The following is a 17,909-nucleotide window of genomic DNA, read 5'->3' on the forward strand; positions in this document are numbered from 1 at the left end:
TAGGCCTCAGATCTGGTCGTGAAAGGGTTAAGCGTTGGGAGGTTGGGCTGGGCCCAGCTGGGATGCTGTCAATGGCAGGAAACCTGGCCTGGGAAGGGGGAGGATGGGGCTGTTGTGTCTGACTCTGGATGCAACCCCCATCCTTTTGGTCTTAAAGGAGCATTTGGGTGGGATGGAAGGTCAGGCAGAAGCTCAGTTTCCCTAAATGTAGGGGACAGATGCAGGGCCATGGAAAGAGGGGATTCAGGGAATGTAATGCAGGTGCTTTGGGGCAGCCCTTGATCTCAGGAAGGGTGCTTCTGATTTAGCCCAGCCTTCCAGATCCAGCAGTCTGAATTAGTGTTACCCACATCAGGCTGAGGGAGAAGACACAAATTTCCCTTAGGAACCCTTGGTGAGTGTTTGTATGCCTGCTCCCAGAAGCTCTCAGCCTGAGGGGAGTGACAGTCTTGTTCCAGGACTCCAATGTGCACAGAGTCCAGGAGATGAGCACACAGGCACAGCAAGGGAGAGGTCAAGTAAAAAAAGATTTTTCTGGGTGAGGGGTCCAGAGTCAGAGGGTTCCAGAGAAGATGAAGAGGTGGGGCTACATCTGCCTGGCCTTACATCTCTGCCACAGTCGCTATGAACCTGATCATCTTTCTTCCTGGTCATGATTCCCCAGGGAAAGCTTTAAAGTGTCTCCTTCCGGCCCTAGAGCCAAGACTTCCCTTGAGGCAGGCCGGGAGACCTGTTCTGAAGAACACATCCTTCCTCTTTCAGGTCCTCATTCCCGGACCACTTTGAGGATTGATAAGGAATGGGCTTGAGTCAGAGCCATTTTTTCCAGGAGAAGGTGGTGGGAAGGTCAAGGAGCAGCCCTTGTCAGTGACTGACGGGAACAGTGAGAGGGCTGGGAGGCCCTTAAGACCTGGCCTCAGATTCTCAACATCACAGAGGAGAATATTTGTGACATCTCCATCTCCCTCAGCTATACTATTCACTCCTCAGCCACACTCTGCCTTAGATTCCAATCTTGCTCTACTCCTCACTGGTTGTGGGACTCCCAGTAAGAATTGAACTTCTGTAAAATGGGAATAATAAAACCGAACTCCTGTAAAGTTATGCCATTGTGACTGAGAACAGAGACATCACTGGGGGTGGTGATGGTGGTGCAGGGTTGACACTATCAGAGAGGTGATACCAAAATGACACAGTGAGTTTTATTATTGTTTTAATAAAAACATTCCTATATTTAGTTATAACAACAAAAACATCTCTCATAATCCTAGTTTTATGTATTTGTAAGGTCGCAGACTCAAGAAAGGGACCAGGATTTGAGAAAGCTTAAAGGCAGCTTAATTAAGGGAGCTACTGGGCGAGGTTCCTTGGTCTGGAGAGTGAGACCAAGGAAGTCACACCCAATGTGTATTTGGGCAGGTTTTTATAACAGGGTCTTAGGGAAGGAAGAAGGGTAAGGACATTCCATTGTAGTTAGTCATTGATCATGCCAGGTGGGTGAGTCAGTTAATTCTTGATGTGCTGCAATTCCCAGTTTTCTATGCCTATGGACCACACTCTTCAGTTGACTGAAAAATGTGACACGTCACCACAAGGCACCAAAGGATGAGACAAATTCATCATCCCCCCCACCCCCTCAACTGGCCTCAGTTTCGGCCCTGCAGTATTCATACACCTACAACATTGAAACTCTATGCTCATTTACTTTTGAACCTATTAAAGAACTTTCTAGAGTTGCTCCTTTCATTGTTCCTCCTCAGCACTCTGGAAAGGCCCCTGACAGCAGATTTTCCCAGTGCAATTTGTTTTTTTTTGATTTCCTGACTGCTAGTGCCAAGAGTATTGATTGTGGAGCTGAGCAAGCTCAAATTGTTAGCAACCTCAACATCTTTTCCATCTATCATGGTGCTGCAAATTGGCCCAATGGTGAGAATCTTTGTCTTCTTGAGGTTGAGCTTCAATCCATATTTAAGACTACAGTCCTTGACCTTCTGCAGCAAGCACTCCAGGTCTTCTTCCGCTTCATCAAGCAACGCTGTATCATCTGCATCATCAGGTTGTTGAGTCTTCCTCCAATCCTGATGCCACACTCCTCCTCATAAAGTTCAGCCCCTGAAATGATCTGTTCTGCATATAGATTGAGAAGGTGTGAAGATAGGACGTATTTCTGATGCATTCTTCTCCTGATTTTGAACCAGGCAGTGTTTTATTGCACTGTCTGAGCACTGCTTCCTGGTCTGAGAATAGGTTTTGCATCATCAAAATCAAGTGTTCTGGGATTCCCATTATTCCCAAGGTTAGCCACAATTTGTTATGATCCACACAGTCAAATGCCTTTGCATAGCCAATGAAACAAAGATGGACATTCTTCTGGTAATCTTTGCTTTCTGTCAAGATCCATTTGACATTGACAATAATGTCTCTAGTGCCATGACCTCTTCTAAACCCTGCCTGTATATCTGGTAGTTCTCTGTCGATGTACTGTTCCAGTCATTTTTGGATAATCTTCAGCAGGATTTTAGGGGTTGGTGTGTTGGGGTCAGTGAGACTGGCTTAAGATAGGGCAGGCTTCAGAGCTAAGAGTTGCAGGCCACTTGAGTGCACATAACAACAACTACAAAACACCCTGGTGTCATTATTACTCAATAATTCGGACACTTAGAATCACATGATCTCGAATGCATGTGCTACAAGCCGGTTTTGTTGTTTCCCTTGCAATTGGGAGCTTTTATAGTTGCTGATTTTTTCCACATTTTCCTGTGTTTCAGCTACAACATTGTAGTAATTAGTATTTATGAACCTATATAAAGAACTTTTTTTGAGAATGAAGTGGTAATTTAAAAAAGGAGAAAACTGGGGAGCTCTGGTGGCCTAGTGGCAAGAAGCTGCACTGCAATCCCAGAGGAACACAGTTCGAATCCACCAGATGCTCTACCGGAGAAGGAGGCGCAATATCCTCCTGTACCAGTCAGATCTGATTTGACGGTATACGCACACAAAATAATAAAAAATTAAAAAAAAAAACAAAAAAAACCCCCACAAAACCCCCAAAATCTCTGTAAATGTTCATTAAAACTAATAAAATTTTAAAAAAAGGAGAAAACTTTAAAAAAGGCTTCAGCTCAGTCACTAATAATGTTAATGAATGATGTTGTAATTTAATGTAGATTTTTTGTGTGTGTGCTCATTTATTGAAAATACTACAGCATAGTAGACAGACTAAAACAGCTCCACGTGGTGTTTTGAAATTCACTCCAGCTGTGGGCTGAGTGACCTGCAAGTTGGACAGACTGCCAAAGTCCAAGAGCTTCAGCATTTCCTCAGTATCAGGATCTACTTCAATGATCTCCTCATCCATGGCTGAAACCTCTGATACCTAATTATCTCTCCTTTGTCTCTCCTCCTCCTGCAGCTTAACAAGACGCCTCTCACAGGCCCTCTCTTACTCTGCTTCATCAGATGTGTGATAGCCTGCTATCTTGTTCGGAGCTTCTTACTGGGAATAATGGCGATCTCCTTGCCCAAGCGCTTGTTTGTGTGGAAGTCATTACCAGGCGCATGTAGTATTTCTCAATGAAGACCCAGGCCACCTTCTTCATGGATTTGGTGTGAACTCGGCCCATGTAGGCGGGTCCTTGGTGAAAGAGGTCAAAGTAGATTTTATGAAATATTTGTTAGTATTCATGTAATTTAAGAGATATTACATTTAAGACATTTACAACTCTACTTAACCAAATAATTGTTTTTCAAGTAAATGGATCGCAAACATGACTGTGGATTCTGTAAGGTCTGGTGTTTCGGGTGCTCTACATGGTGAGTTACTGCACTGGCTGATTAATGACGTCACTGGTTAAGAAAGCACACAGCACGTCAATGAATGTGGTTCTTCAACTCTTGGACTCCTCAGATACCTTCCTGACAACTCTGACCTCAGTCTCTTTTCTCTAAGCTCGGGAAGGGAGACCTGGTTGCACTGCTAACTCAAAGGCCAGCTCTGGCAAGCTCCTCCTCCCCAAAAGCAGCTGGAGCATCAGCTATGATTTGGTTCTGATTTGATAGCAGTGAGTTTGAGGGATTTCTTTCTTTTCCAGTCTCACAGACGTCTTCTCGTTGCTGTTAGCAGATAGTTTGGGACACCTGCTCTGGGAGCTCGGTCAGCAGGTGGGTCAGGTATGGGTTTACACTCAGCGAGCTCATCTGCTGGGTAGCAGAGGCTGGGCCTGATCGCAAAGTGAGGTCAGCGCTGCAGGAACAGGGAAGTTGCCAAAGCCCAAGGGCATGTAGGGGAGCGATTTGTTCTGCCCAGTGGGATGGGGGCGGGGGAGGTGCTTTAAAAGAGGGGTGGGTATCTAAGCTGGGTCAGGAAGGGTATTTTGACCTGTAGAGGGAGAGGGGAGGGGAGATGAGAGCAATGGCCAGACAGCAGGAGCCAGGGTCTCAGTGAGGCAGGAGGCTGGGGAAGGAGAAGACTCAGGGGAGCGTGAAAGGGGATGAGGGTACAGACAGGAGGGCTCTGTGAGGGGCTAGGGTTCAGAGAGGGGGGCGGAGGCTCAGAGAGGAGATAGGTACTGAAGGAGAACGTTAGTTGAAGTTGATGGGAACCTCAGCTGAATTGACAGGAATCTGGGAGGGTTTAAAGGAGATGGCCGCTCAAAGAGAGGCTCAATTGAGGGCACAGGTCAATGATAGAGAGGGGGGCTTGGTGAGCAAGAACAGGCAGCAGTCATGCCCCCCACCCCCAACTGGAGGAGGCCCTGCTGGCTGTGTGTGAGTCCCCACAGACATGACCCCAGCCATCCTCTAATTCACTCTTCCTTTTCCGGAAAGATTCCCCACCACAATAGCCTGGCTCCAGCGCCACCGGCTCTCCCACTGAGGGGTGTGGCTTCTGGGTAGAATTTGGCCCAGAATCCACTGCCCTGCACGCATGCAGGGGGGTGAGAGGAAGGGGTGAAGAGTAAATGTGATGGGGGTAGAGGGTGGAGTGGACAATGAACAGAAAAATATTAACATTAAACGTTTTTCCCCCTGAGCACCTAGTAAACAGTACAATTAAGTTAGACACATTTTTTGCTGTCACATGTGGGCCTACATGGACTACTAACTTAAAAGTTTGGGGGTTAAAATTAACCTGGTGGCACTCTGTGGAAGAAAAACTTTCTTAATATACCTGACAAGAAACCCTGAGGAGTAGTTGTCACTCACCTGCCTGCTGTGAATTGGAATCCACTCCGCAGCAGTGAGGTTTGTAGGCAAGTACATTGAGTGCTTTACATTTTTCTTCTCAGTATCTCACCCAGCGTGAAGTGGGTGTTGTTATTCCCCCAATTTTATAGGTGACTGTGGGACAAAGAACTTGGTGTAACCTTCTGTTTCTAGTTACTGAAAACAGTTCTTGGAATTTGCTCTTGGAAATAGATCAAGGGGCTTTTGTTTCATAGTCAGGCAATACTTAAACATGTGTAATGAGAAGGGCTACACAGGTCCCATCTGGCAGCAAATTTCAAAAAGGAAGGAGACATGATTCTGTCCACATACACACTCACTGATTCTTGCCCATATGTTGAGGCCCCAGTGACTAGGGGGAGACTCTGGACTTTGGAGCTCACTTTTGGGTCTCTTCGCCTGGTGAGAACATCATGCACTGGACAAAGTGTAGCCATCCTGGGGACAATGGAAATCTTGTACAGCAATTGCTCCCAGACCTTACATACCTCTGATGTTTTTCTTTGTCTGCATCCTTCTGGTTATAATAAATTGTTAACTGTTAAGTATAGGAGGGCACTCAGTCTGTAGAGAGTAATCCAAAGGTGGTACTTCTTTGCTGGCTTGAATCTACTATCTGATGGGGGGGGGATGGGAATGGACTGTCTCTTCCTATTTGATTTACAGCTTTGGAAACCCAAAGATTGGCTATTGAGTCAGTTCCAATTTGATATCAATGGAGTTTGAGTTTAAGTGTAACTATAGGCCTGGTTGCACTGTGCATTATATGTTGTGTTGTTAAATGAAAAGTGGCTGGTTTAGACCAGACATTCTCTTCAGGGCAGAAAGCTGGGCCTTTATCCAGTAGACCACACAGTCAACTACCTTCTCGCTGCTCAGGCAGGACTGGAGCAAGTCAGCTCTGCCAGAGTTCCAGCTTGGCTCAGTCATTTTGTAGTGCTTCTGGAAACTAAGGTACGTCTGATACAGGCCATGGCCTTTGCAATTACTTGTTATGCATCAGAGAATTGGACAATGACTAGGGAGGATAGAAGAAGAATTGATGCCTTTGAGCTGTGGTGCTGGAGAAGAGTATTGAGAATACCATGAACTGCTAAGAAAACGAACAGTTTCATTCTAGAGAGGCTTAAACCAGACTGCTCCTCGGAGGCAAGGATTCTGAAGCTTCGTCTGACATACTTTGGACATGTTGTAAGGAGGGACCGTCCTTGGAGAGGGATGTCATGCTTGGGAGTGTAGAGGGACAGTACAGGAGAGGAAGACCCTCTATGAGGTAGATTGATTCAGTGACTGGGGTAATCGGGGTGGGTGTGTTGGAGACGGTGTGATTGGCACAGGACAGAGCAGGGTTTAGGGCTGTTGTACATAGGGTCGCTATGAGTCGCAAGCGACATGATGGCACATAACAACAACAACTAGTGCTTCCAGTGCTCCATACTGAAGCAAGAATCAGAACGAGGGCAGCCCTACTACACACAGACTTCACTTCAATCCTCCTCACTCATGCCTGTAGTACCACATCCTCCTTAATTCCATTTTCACCATCTCTTTCTACCATTGCCTTGAGTAAAGTGATTTTAGATTGAATGCAAGGAATAAATACATCCAACCTAGACCAAGAAAAAAAAAATAGGAGGACATACGGAAAAGAAAAAGGCTTCTCCAGGAATGTAGTAGCAGGGACTCTATCCTTCTACCTTGACAAGTGTCTCATGGATTGAACCATGTTGTTGTTTATTGCCATTGAGTTGAGCATGACTCATAGCGACTCTATGAACAAAAGGCCTGAAGCCTTTCTATCATTATCATTGTTTCTCCAAGTTCATTGAATTTTCAGAGGCGTGTGGGTTAGGAAGTGGATGCCACTCCTGCTCTCCCCCAAATACATGTATCTAATGATATAATGTGGAAGCTATGTAATGATCCCTATGAACTGAATTCCATTAATACACAGTAAGGAGAGTTACCCAAAGGCATTGGCTGTAATACCTTTTACCTCACAAATTAGAATGGGGACCTCATACTGCCAATTTCCAGGAGTGGAGTTGACCCCTCTACACTCAGGCTTCTGTTTAAGGAAGCTCTTTGACACCAGGAAAGGTCAGGATACTTGGGAATTTCCAAGGAATGCCATGCCTACAGATACGGAAGGATTTCCAAATTGGCTTTCCCCTAGAGCTGGAACCCTGAATTTGGACTTCCAGACTCTTAAACTGTAAGAAAATTAATTTGTTTTTAAAAGCCATCCACTTGTAGTATTTTTGCTATAGGAACACTAGATAACTAAGATAATAAATATACCTTTGTAATGACAAAAAATTGTAATATATCCTCATTTTATTGCATTTTGCTTTACTGTGCTCCACAGATTGTGTGTGTATGTGTATAATGAGCAAGCCTATCAACACCATTTTTTTTCAATAGTATGTACTCACTTGTGTCCATCATATTTTTATAATTTTCAAAATATCTCATGATTTTTTCATAATGCTAATGCATAATTAATGGGCTACTCTACCTAACAACCCCCCCTCAGCTTTCTGAAGCTAAAAATGTTTGCAGGAGCAAACTGTCTCTTTTTTCTTCTGCAGAGTGGCTGGCGGATTCAACTAACTGACCTTTTGTTTAGCAGCCAACACATACCCTACTATACCAGTGCTCCATATAATAGACTACAGTGTAGTAGAACTTTTATATGCACTGTGAACCCAAAATTTGTGTGATTTGACTTACTGTGATATTTACTTTATTATGGTGGTCTCAAATCAAACCCACACTGTCTCCACGGTATGCCTGTATAATCAACAGAAAGACAGCAAAATATCAAAGGTGACTGAATTTAGTCAGTATTGAGGCTGAGTGTTGTACATATCATGGACTGCCAAGAAAACAAATATGTCTGTCTTGGAGAGGGTGAAACCAAGTTTCTACTTGGTGGCTAGGATTTTTAAACTTCGTCTCACACACTTAGGGGACATGGCCAGGAGGTCCTCGGAGAAGGGCATCATGCTTGGAAGGGAGGTGGAGAGACAGTGCAGGAAAGGAAGACCCCAGATAAGACACAGTAACTGGGGTAATGGGGGTAGGTGTGTCAATCAGTGAGATTGGCTCAGGACAGGGCAGGGTTCAGAGATGTTGTACATAGGGCTGCTATGAGTTGCAGTTGACTCAATGGCACATAACAACAATAACAACATGGTTATTTTGCCAAAGAGTCAGCAACGTTGGGTGAATATTAAAATAAAGACGTGCTTAATATAGAAATTTTTATATCTTTAAAAATACTTCCTTCCTTTGATTTTAGCAGTATTGTGAACTGTGTTGTTATAATGAAAAGGCCCACATAATTCATGTTCTCTTTACAGCAATGTCTATCTAGACAACCTCTCATCAGTCCTTTTCTGCACCAACCCCCCACCCAGGTTTTAAAATCTAATTTGGAAGCTCTGGTGGCCTAGTGGCAAGAAGCTGCACTGCAATCCCAGAGGCTCATGGTTCGAATCCACCAGATGCTCTGTCGGGAAAGGAGGGACAATCTCCTCCTGTACCAGTCAGATCTGATTTGACGGTACACAAACACACAAAATAATAATAAAATTTAAAAAATATTCTAATTTGGAAAATTTTTTCTCTGCAGTAACTTGAATAGAAAACAGAATTCTTAAAGCAATATTTAAATTTATAAATGAACAAAGAATTTTACATGTATGACCATCTATGCAGATAATACTATATTTTCATGGTATCATTTAAGTTCCTAGCTTTTATATCTTGGTTCTTATGATCTCATAAAGCAATGTCTAGATTAACAGTCATGTATAGAATTGGTTTCCTGCATCCTATGTGTTCCTTTCATTTACAAATTTGAAAGCAAAAAACATTGTCCAATATTGCAGGATGTCCTTTAGCCATCATCTGCTTTGATTGCAAATACCTGCTACAAATTGGAACATGAAGTGAAGCAAGGAAAAGGACGCTCTGCACTGCTGGGAAATAATACTTCGACATGCATGAGTCTCCGGCTTTCACGCTGTGTGAGAGGAGAGGAAGGATTTGACAAGTTAATGAAGTTGTTTTTTCTCTTCTCTAAGTGCTTTCAGCACTCAGCCTTCCACACTCCAAACAGTGTCTGTCTCCACTGTCAGCAGCGGCACAAGCAGGAAGCCTCCACGGCATTTGTATGCAGAAGTCTTTTGTTTTGAGGGCCCAGGCCAAGAGCTGTGGAGGTGGGTTTCCTGGTATTAAATGATGTCAGGTATGAAGACAGATTATGCAGGTGATAGCTCACCTGTGCGGCATCATGTGCCGGATCCTGAGTGGCACAAGTTCAAATAGTTTTAAGTAAATTCCTTTTTTGGGTGTGGGGTGTGTGTGTATATATATATGTAGTCTTTTAAAGGACAAGGTCCCACTAGTGGTTCTAAGGGTGCCACTGAGTGACAACCAGGGCGGTATTGTGTTACACTGAACATACTCGGGTGTGGGGACTACCCTTTTTTGCATGGAATGCCATTTCACAGAAAAGATAGAGGTTGCAAGATGGGCAGACACCCTAAAAGGTAGGTATTATAACCATCATCCCTAACATCACAGCATTTAACCAACACTTTAATATTATCATTCAGTTTTAATTGTAGCCTTCTCCACTGTCATCATCAACTTCCCTATTATTTTAGCACTACGAACACTGGTGGGTTTTGCCATTCAACAATTACTCACCTTTTTTCTGACAATCTTACCACCTATCTCTCATTTCTAGTCTCTGCTTCCTGAGTCTGCTTACTTGAGTTCAGGTAGGGCATTTGACCTAGAAGTGGGTCAAAGCCTTTCTGTGACAACTCAATTATAGCAATGAGACTTTCGCTGGGACTGCTAACACCAAAATTCTTTCTCTTCTTTCCTGTGTGAGAACCTGGGAGGAGATGGCTCGCAAAGTAGAGCCTGCCTGAGTATGTAGGCAACAGACAGGAAATGGAATTGAGAGTCAAGGAGAAAGAAAACCAATCTTGATAATTTGAGTCTCAGGGTCTAGTCATGTTGGAAGCAAATGTATACAAGTTTTTTACAGCTTGGTAACCCAGTATATTTTCTTTGGGTTTCACTTTAATAGTTCATTTTCCAGTTACTAGTAACCAAAATCCTGTTAAACGGAAAAGAGAATAAAGTGGCTGTGGATTTAATTTTGCTTAAATCCACAAGAAAGCCTTACACCAGATTCAGAAGTAGCTGTGGAACAAAAGGATATCATTACTGATGTCAGGTGGATGTTGGCTGAAAGTAGAGAATACCAGAAAGATGTTTACTTGTATTTTATTGGTTATGCAAAGTCATTTGACTATGAGGATCTTAATAAATTATGAATAAAATTGAGAAGAATGGGAATCCCAGAACTCTTCATTGTGCTCATGTGGAAACTATACAAAGATCAAGAAGTTGTCCAAAGAGAATAAGGGAACACTGCATATTTTATTTTAAAGTCAGGAAAAGTATGTGTCAAGGCTATATCCTTTTTCCACACCTATTCAATCTGTGTGCTGTAGAAATCATTCTAGGGCCTGGACTATATAAAGAAAAATGTGGTAAAAAAGAAAAATGTGGCATCAGGCTTGGATGAAGACTTGTCAACAACCTGACTTACAACTTTGCCTACAGAAAGTGAAGATGACTTAAAGCACTTACGTCAGAAGATCAAAGGCTACAAATGTCAATATGAATTACACCTCAACACAAAACCCCCCAAAATCCTTACTATTAGACCAATAGGCAGCATCATGATCGATGGAGAAAAGACTGAAGTTGTCAACAATCTAATTTTATTTGGATCCACACAAGAAATGAAGACATCTTGCATTGGGAAAAACCTGCTGTCAAAGACTGCTTTAACGTGTTAAAGAGCAAGGATGTCAGCTTAAACACTAAAGAGTGCCATGGAAGGGGAGCTCTGGTGGCCTAGTGGCAAGAAGCTGCAACTACAATCCCAGAGCTGCACGGTTCAAATCCACCAGATGCTCTGCTGGGGAAGGAGGGACAATCTCCTCCTGTACCAGTCAGATCTGATTTGACGGTACACGCACACAAAAAATAATAAAATAAAAAAAAAAAAGAGTGCCATGGAATAGTTTCATTTGTTTCTGATGCATCTGAAGGTTGGACAATGGATAAGGAAGATCAAAGAAGAACCAGTGCCTTTGAGTTGTGTTGGAGAACAGCATTGAATATATCATGCACAGCAAAACAAGCAAATTTCTCTTGGAAGAAGTGCAACCAGGGTGTTCCTGAGGGGCAAGGATGGTGAAACTTCATCCCAAATGCTTTGGGCATGTTGTTAGGAGAGCCCGGTCCTTGGAAAAGGACATCATGCTGGGAAGGGGAGAGGGCCTGGAAAAGACAAGAAGACCCTCAATGTAATGGTTTGAGGGCCTGGGAAAGACAAGAAGGCCCTCAACGAAACGGTTTGATATAGTGACTCCAACTATGTGACTAAGCACCTTGGAGGTCAGGAGGATTGTGCAGAAGAGTTGTTGCTGTTGTTGTTTTTGTTATTAGGTGTGGTTGAGTATAACACATAGTGACCCTATGAACAACAGATCTGAACCCTGTCCTATCCTGTGCCATCTTTAGCACCTCTGGTACACTTGAGCCCATTGCTGCAGTCACTGTGTCAATCCATTTCATTGAGGATCTTTGTCTTTCACCTACACTCCACCTTTCCAAGCACAATGTCCCTTCCCCAGGAATAACCAACCTCTCCTAGCAACATGCCCAGAGTGTATGGGACAAAGCTTCACCATCCTTGTCTCCACAAAGCATTCTGGCTGCACTTTTCCCAAGGCATATGTTTGTTCTTTTGGCAATCCATAGGATATTCAGTACTCTTCAATCACAGTTTAAAGGCTTCAATTCTTCTGTCATCCTTATTCATCGTCCAGCTCTCAGATGCATAGCAAGTGATTGAAAAGACCATGGCCTAAGTCAGGTGCATCTTAGTCTTCAAACTAAAATCATTGCTTCTCAGTAATTTGGAGAGGTCCCTGACAGCACTTGTCCAATCCAATGCAATTAGGAGTTTCTTGATCTCCTGACTGCTGGTACAAAGGGTGTTGATTGTGGATCCAAGTAACATGAAATTGTTGACAATTTCAACCTTTTCTCCATCCATCATGATGTTGCTTACCGGTCCAGTGGTGAGGATTTTTGTTCTCTAGATGTTGAAATGCAATCCATATTGAAGGCTCTAGTCTCTGATCTTCTGCCTTAAGAGTTTTGAGCCTTCCTCACTTTTAGCAAGCATGGCTGTGTCATTTGCATAATGCAGGTTGTTGATGAGTTTTTCTCCTATTCTGATGTCACATTCTTCTTCACAGAGTCCAACTTCTCAAATGACTTTCTCAGTTTACATATGGTTTGAATAATTATACAATAGTAAGGATACAACCCTGCCATTCACCTTTCCTGGTTTTAAACTATGCAGTGTTCTCTTGCTGTGTTCACACAACAGCTTCCTGGGCTAGGTATAGGTCTTGTTTGAGTATAAATAAGTATTCTATCTTGAAGCTAAAAGCAGTCCTAATCGTTTGGCTGACTGAAACAAGGATTCAGTGTAATCTGTTTGCAATGAGAGTGAAAAGGCCAGTATTTCCCTGACTAATGTTCTAAGGCCCACGGACACAGCAAATGGTCTATTTCATGTACCTCTTCTAGGACTACTCTACAGTTTCAGACTGTGCTATTAAAGGAGCAATGTAAGCAAATTCCACTGTTATGGGCTGAACTGTGTCATCCTAAAATAGGTATTGCCTAGCCTTCTCTGGTGGCCTCATGGTAAGGAGTTAGGCTGCCATGCCAATGCACTTAATTCAAATTCACCTACTATACCATGAGAGAAAGATCGGCAATCTCTTACCGTGCAGTTTCCTGCCTCTGAAAACCTGCTGGAGGGTCAGTAATGGGTCGGTTCTGACTCCATGGTACCTAATACCACCACCATCACCACCACCACCACCACCACCACCGCCGCCGCCGCTGCTGCCACCACCAGCACCACCACTATAGCCTTCAGTGTGGATTACACATCAACCTTTACAACTGAACCAATAAACATCATCATGTTAAATGGAGACAAGATGGAGATTGTCAAGAATTTAGTTTTATTTGGATCCACAATTAACATCCATGGAATCGGCAGTTAAGAAATCAAACAACAACATATTGCACTGGACAAATTGGCTCCAAATTACCTGTTTAAAGTGCTAGAAAGCAAGGATGACATATTAAAGGGTAAAATGTACCTGATCCAGTGGTGTTACTTCCTGTGTATGTGAAAGCTGCCACAGCAGCATATACTTAATCTTTCCCCTCGTGCTTTCTCTAGTGATATCTGTGGGCATTAACAGAGGTGGTTGTGGACTGCAGAACAGGAAAATCCAGGCCTCTTAAAATTTACTAGATATTGAATCTGAACTGATGCTAAAATACCTGGGAACTCAAGATTCAGCATATCCAAAACTAAATGACTGACTTATCCCTGCCCCCCAAATCTGTTCTACTATCGACTTCCCCTTCCCCATTACAGCATTTTTACAATCGCTTAGGTCAAAACCTTGGAATAACATTTGACACATCCCTTTCTTTCAAACTCCTTAGTGAATCTGTTCACAACATTGGCTCTAACTTCAAAATACATCCAGAACCAGATCACTTCTGTCTTAAGCTAGTCCTGCCACTCTGGGCCAAACAACCATCATCATAATTTCCAATAAGTTGTTGCTAGCAGCCAGTGAATGGACTACAACTCATAGCCACCACATGAACAACAAATCTGAGCTTTGCCTGCTTCTGCACCATCCTCCCCATCTTGGATGTGTGTGAGCCCATTGTTACGGTCACTGTGTCATTCCATTTTCTTGGGGGGGTGGTTGTGTTTCTATATTTCCTTGTCTCTCCACCTTTCCCAGCATGATATCTATCTCTAAGGACTGACTCCTGATAACATGCCCAAGAATGTGGGGCAAACTTTGCCATCCTTACCTCTAGGTAGCACCCTGGTTGCTCACTTCCTCCAAGATAGACTTGTCTGCTCTTTTGGCAGTCTATGGGATATAACTCTTTTCCAATACTACAACTCAAAGGCATTTATCTTCTCTCATCCTTATTCAGTGTCCAATTTTCAGGTGCATAGGAAGTAATGGAATATACTATGGCGTGGATCAGGTGCACTTTAGTCTTTTAACTGCCATTATTGCTATTTAGAACTTTGGAGTGAGGTTCCTGGGAGAAGATTTTCCCAGTATAACATATATTATTTTTGTTTGTATGTTTTTTAAATTAAAATTTCTTTTTAAAAAATATTGTGATTTTAAACTAAAGTTTAGAGAAAAGTTGGATTTTCATTCATTCATTGTTGCACATTTTCCTCCCTACCTGCCCAGTTCATACTTTTTTTTAAAAAAAAAAATAAAGTCAAGGGAGCTCTGGTGGCCTAGTGGCAAGAAGCTGCACTGCAATCCCAGATGTGCCTGGTTCGAATCCACCAGATGCTCTGCTGGAGAAGGAGGAGGGACAATCTCCTCCTGTACCAGTCAGATCTGATTTGACGGTACAATGCACAAAAAATAATAAAATTTAAAAAAAATCATTCATTGTTGCATTATTTCCTTTCTCCTCCAGTTCACTTTGTTATGCACTTCTTACTCTGGACTGTTGTTATACAAATAATGCCTAATCATATATTCCTTTTAAACAGTTCTTTCCTTTATCTGTTCCAATGCAGTGTTCATTATTTATCCCCTCTTTTCTTAATTTTCCCCCAACCCCCATGTCAGTCCTGTTTCATAACAGTGGTGTTACACAGTATTTGTCCTGACTGAGATATTTCACTCCACATTATGTCCTCCAGGGTCACCCATGTTACATAGTATTTTGAGAGGGGGTTTTTTTGGTTTTTCAGTGCTGCATAGTATACCATCGTTTTCCTATCTATTCATTTGTTGACGGGCACTTGAATTGCTTCCATTTCTTTGCTATTGTGAATAATGCAGCAAGAAACATGGGTGTGCACATATCTGTTTGGGTGGCAGCTCTGGTTTCTTTATAGTGTATTCCTATATATTGTTGTTGTTAAGTGCCCTCGAGTCATAGGCAACTCATAGAGACCCTATGAATGAAAGACCTGAACGCTTGTATAACTTTCATCGTTTCTCCAGGTTCATAGGGTTTCCAGAGGTAAGCTATTTCAGAAGTGGATACCACTCCTGCTTCCAAGCTTGTTTTAATCGAAGAGCTCCATCAAACACTGTCCATCACGGGTGACCATTATCACATCTGATACATTAGTGTCACAATGTTCAGCATTACAGTAACATGACTTATCTTTATACAGCAAATGGACAGACCAGTGCTATACGACCTAGAAGAATGTTTGACCAAAAACAATTAAAACCAGACCTGAAGGCTGCAGATTAAAGTCACCCACCTTTGGCTTGGTAGCATTACTTTCTGTACACTAGGCCAACTGAGCTATAGGGTAGTGGAATTGCTGAGTCAAATGGTATTTCTATTCCCAACTTTTTTAGAAAGTGTCATATTGCCTTCCATAGTGGTTGCACCAGTTTACACTCTTACCAGCGGTGAATAAAAATTCCAATCTCACCAGAACTTTGCCAGTATTTGTTGTTTGCACTAACACATCTTTTGATTTTTTTTACTATTGTTACCCTTGGTATTGATTGATTCTAAGTAAAATGGAATAGTTGACAACTTCAATCTTTTCTCTTTCTTGATGTTGCTTCCAAGTCCAGTGATGAGGATTTTTTGTTTTCTTGATGTTAAAATGTAATCCATATTGAATGTTGTAGGTTTTTTATCTTCTCCAGGAAGTATTTCAAGTCTTTTTTTTTTTTTAGTATTTCACGTCTTCTTCACTTTCTGCAAGCAAGGTTGCATCATCTGCTTAACGCAGGCTGTTGATTACTCTTCCTCCAAATTTGATAGCACATTCTTCATCATACAGTACAAGTTCTTGAATGATTGACTCAGCTTACAGATTGGATATATATGGAGAAAGGATACAACTCTGATGCATACCTTTCCTGATTTTAAACCATGCAATAGCCCTTTGTTCTGTTGGGACAATAGCTTCTTGATTTTGATTCTGTATGAACACAATTAAGTGTTCTGGGATTCCCATCATGCTTCTCAAAGTTAGCCCTAATTTATTATGACCACACAATCAAATGTCTTTATTTACACAGTAAATAAAACACAGGTAGACATTCTTCTGGTATTCTCAGCTAAGATCTGACATCAGTAATGATATCTCTCATGCTAATCTCTTCTGATTCCAGCTTGAAATTATCAGTTTCCTGACTATATATTATTCTAGTTGTTTTAATGGATTGAGGCTCAATGTCAAGAAGACAAAGCTTCTCGCCACTGGACCAATTGGCAGCGTCAGGATGGATGACGAAGAGATTGAGAGTGTTCACAGCTTCAGTTTGCTCGGCTCCACAGTCAACACTCTTGGTACCAGCAGTCAGGAAATCAAAAAGCATATCGCTATGGGAAAGTCTGCTGTTAGGGACCTCTCAAAGGTACTCAGGAGCAACAGTGTCTCTCTGGAGACTAAGGTGCGCCTGATACAGGTCATGGTATTTGCAATCGCTTGTTATGCATCAGAGAGTTGGACAATGACTAGGGAGGACAGAAGGAGAGTGAATGCTTTTGAGCTGTGGTGCTGAAGAAGGGTACTGAATGTACCATGGACTGCCAGGAAAACAAACAGATTCATCTTGGAGAGGATTAAACCAAGCTACTCCTTGGAGGCAAAGATTCTGGGGCTTCGTCTGACATACTTTGGACATGTTGCCAGGAGGGACGGGTCCTTGGAGAGGGACATCATGCTTGGGAGGGTGGAGGGACAGCGCAGGAGGAGAAGACCCTCTATGAGATGGATTGATTCGGTGACTGGGGTAGTCGGGATGGGTGTGTCAGAGGCGGTGCGGTTGGCGCAGGATAGAGCAGGGTTTAGGGCTGTTGTGCATAGGGTCGCTATGAGTCGGAAAAGACTCGATGGCACATAACAACAACAACAACAACAACAGTTGTTTTAAAATAATATTCAGCAAGATTTTGCTTTGTTTTTGTTGTTATGTGCCGAGTTGCCTGAGACTCATAACGACTCTATGTACAACAGTCCTAAACCCTGCTCTATCCCATGCCTATCCCCATCACCCCAGTCACTGAATCAATCCACCTCATTGAAGGTCTTCCTCTCCTGCACTGTCCCTTCATGCTAATGTCCACATTTTGTTAGATAATCTTTTTGAGGAATGGGAAGAAATATGGCTCTCTTCCAGTCAATAAGCCAGGTAATGGTTTCCAAATTTCTTGGCACATTTTCATAATTCAGTATCCCTATTTCTAATCTCAGTCCACTGTAGTTTATTCTCCACACATCTAGCTCAATCTTTTAAAAGGATGTCAGTGTAACTTCTATGCCTAAATCCTGAAAAAGTCTTCTTATTGCACTCAAGTCAAAGTTATTATAACAATAGCTTGCAAAGTTCCACATGACTTGGCTCCTGTTACCCCAGGAATTATCTCTTTTTTTTTTTTTTGATGATTAAGGAGCATCTAACTTAAGCATGTGTCTTTTTTTTCTATAATTATATTTTATTAATTTTCAT

The sequence above is a fragment of the Elephantulus edwardii genome, unplaced genomic scaffold (assembly GCF_000299155.1).
Source record: "Elephantulus edwardii isolate Elephantulus edwardi_28Jun2011 unplaced genomic scaffold, EleEdw1.0 scaffold00028, whole genome shotgun sequence".
Lineage (NCBI taxonomy): Eukaryota > Metazoa > Chordata > Mammalia > Macroscelidea > Macroscelididae > Elephantulus > Elephantulus edwardii.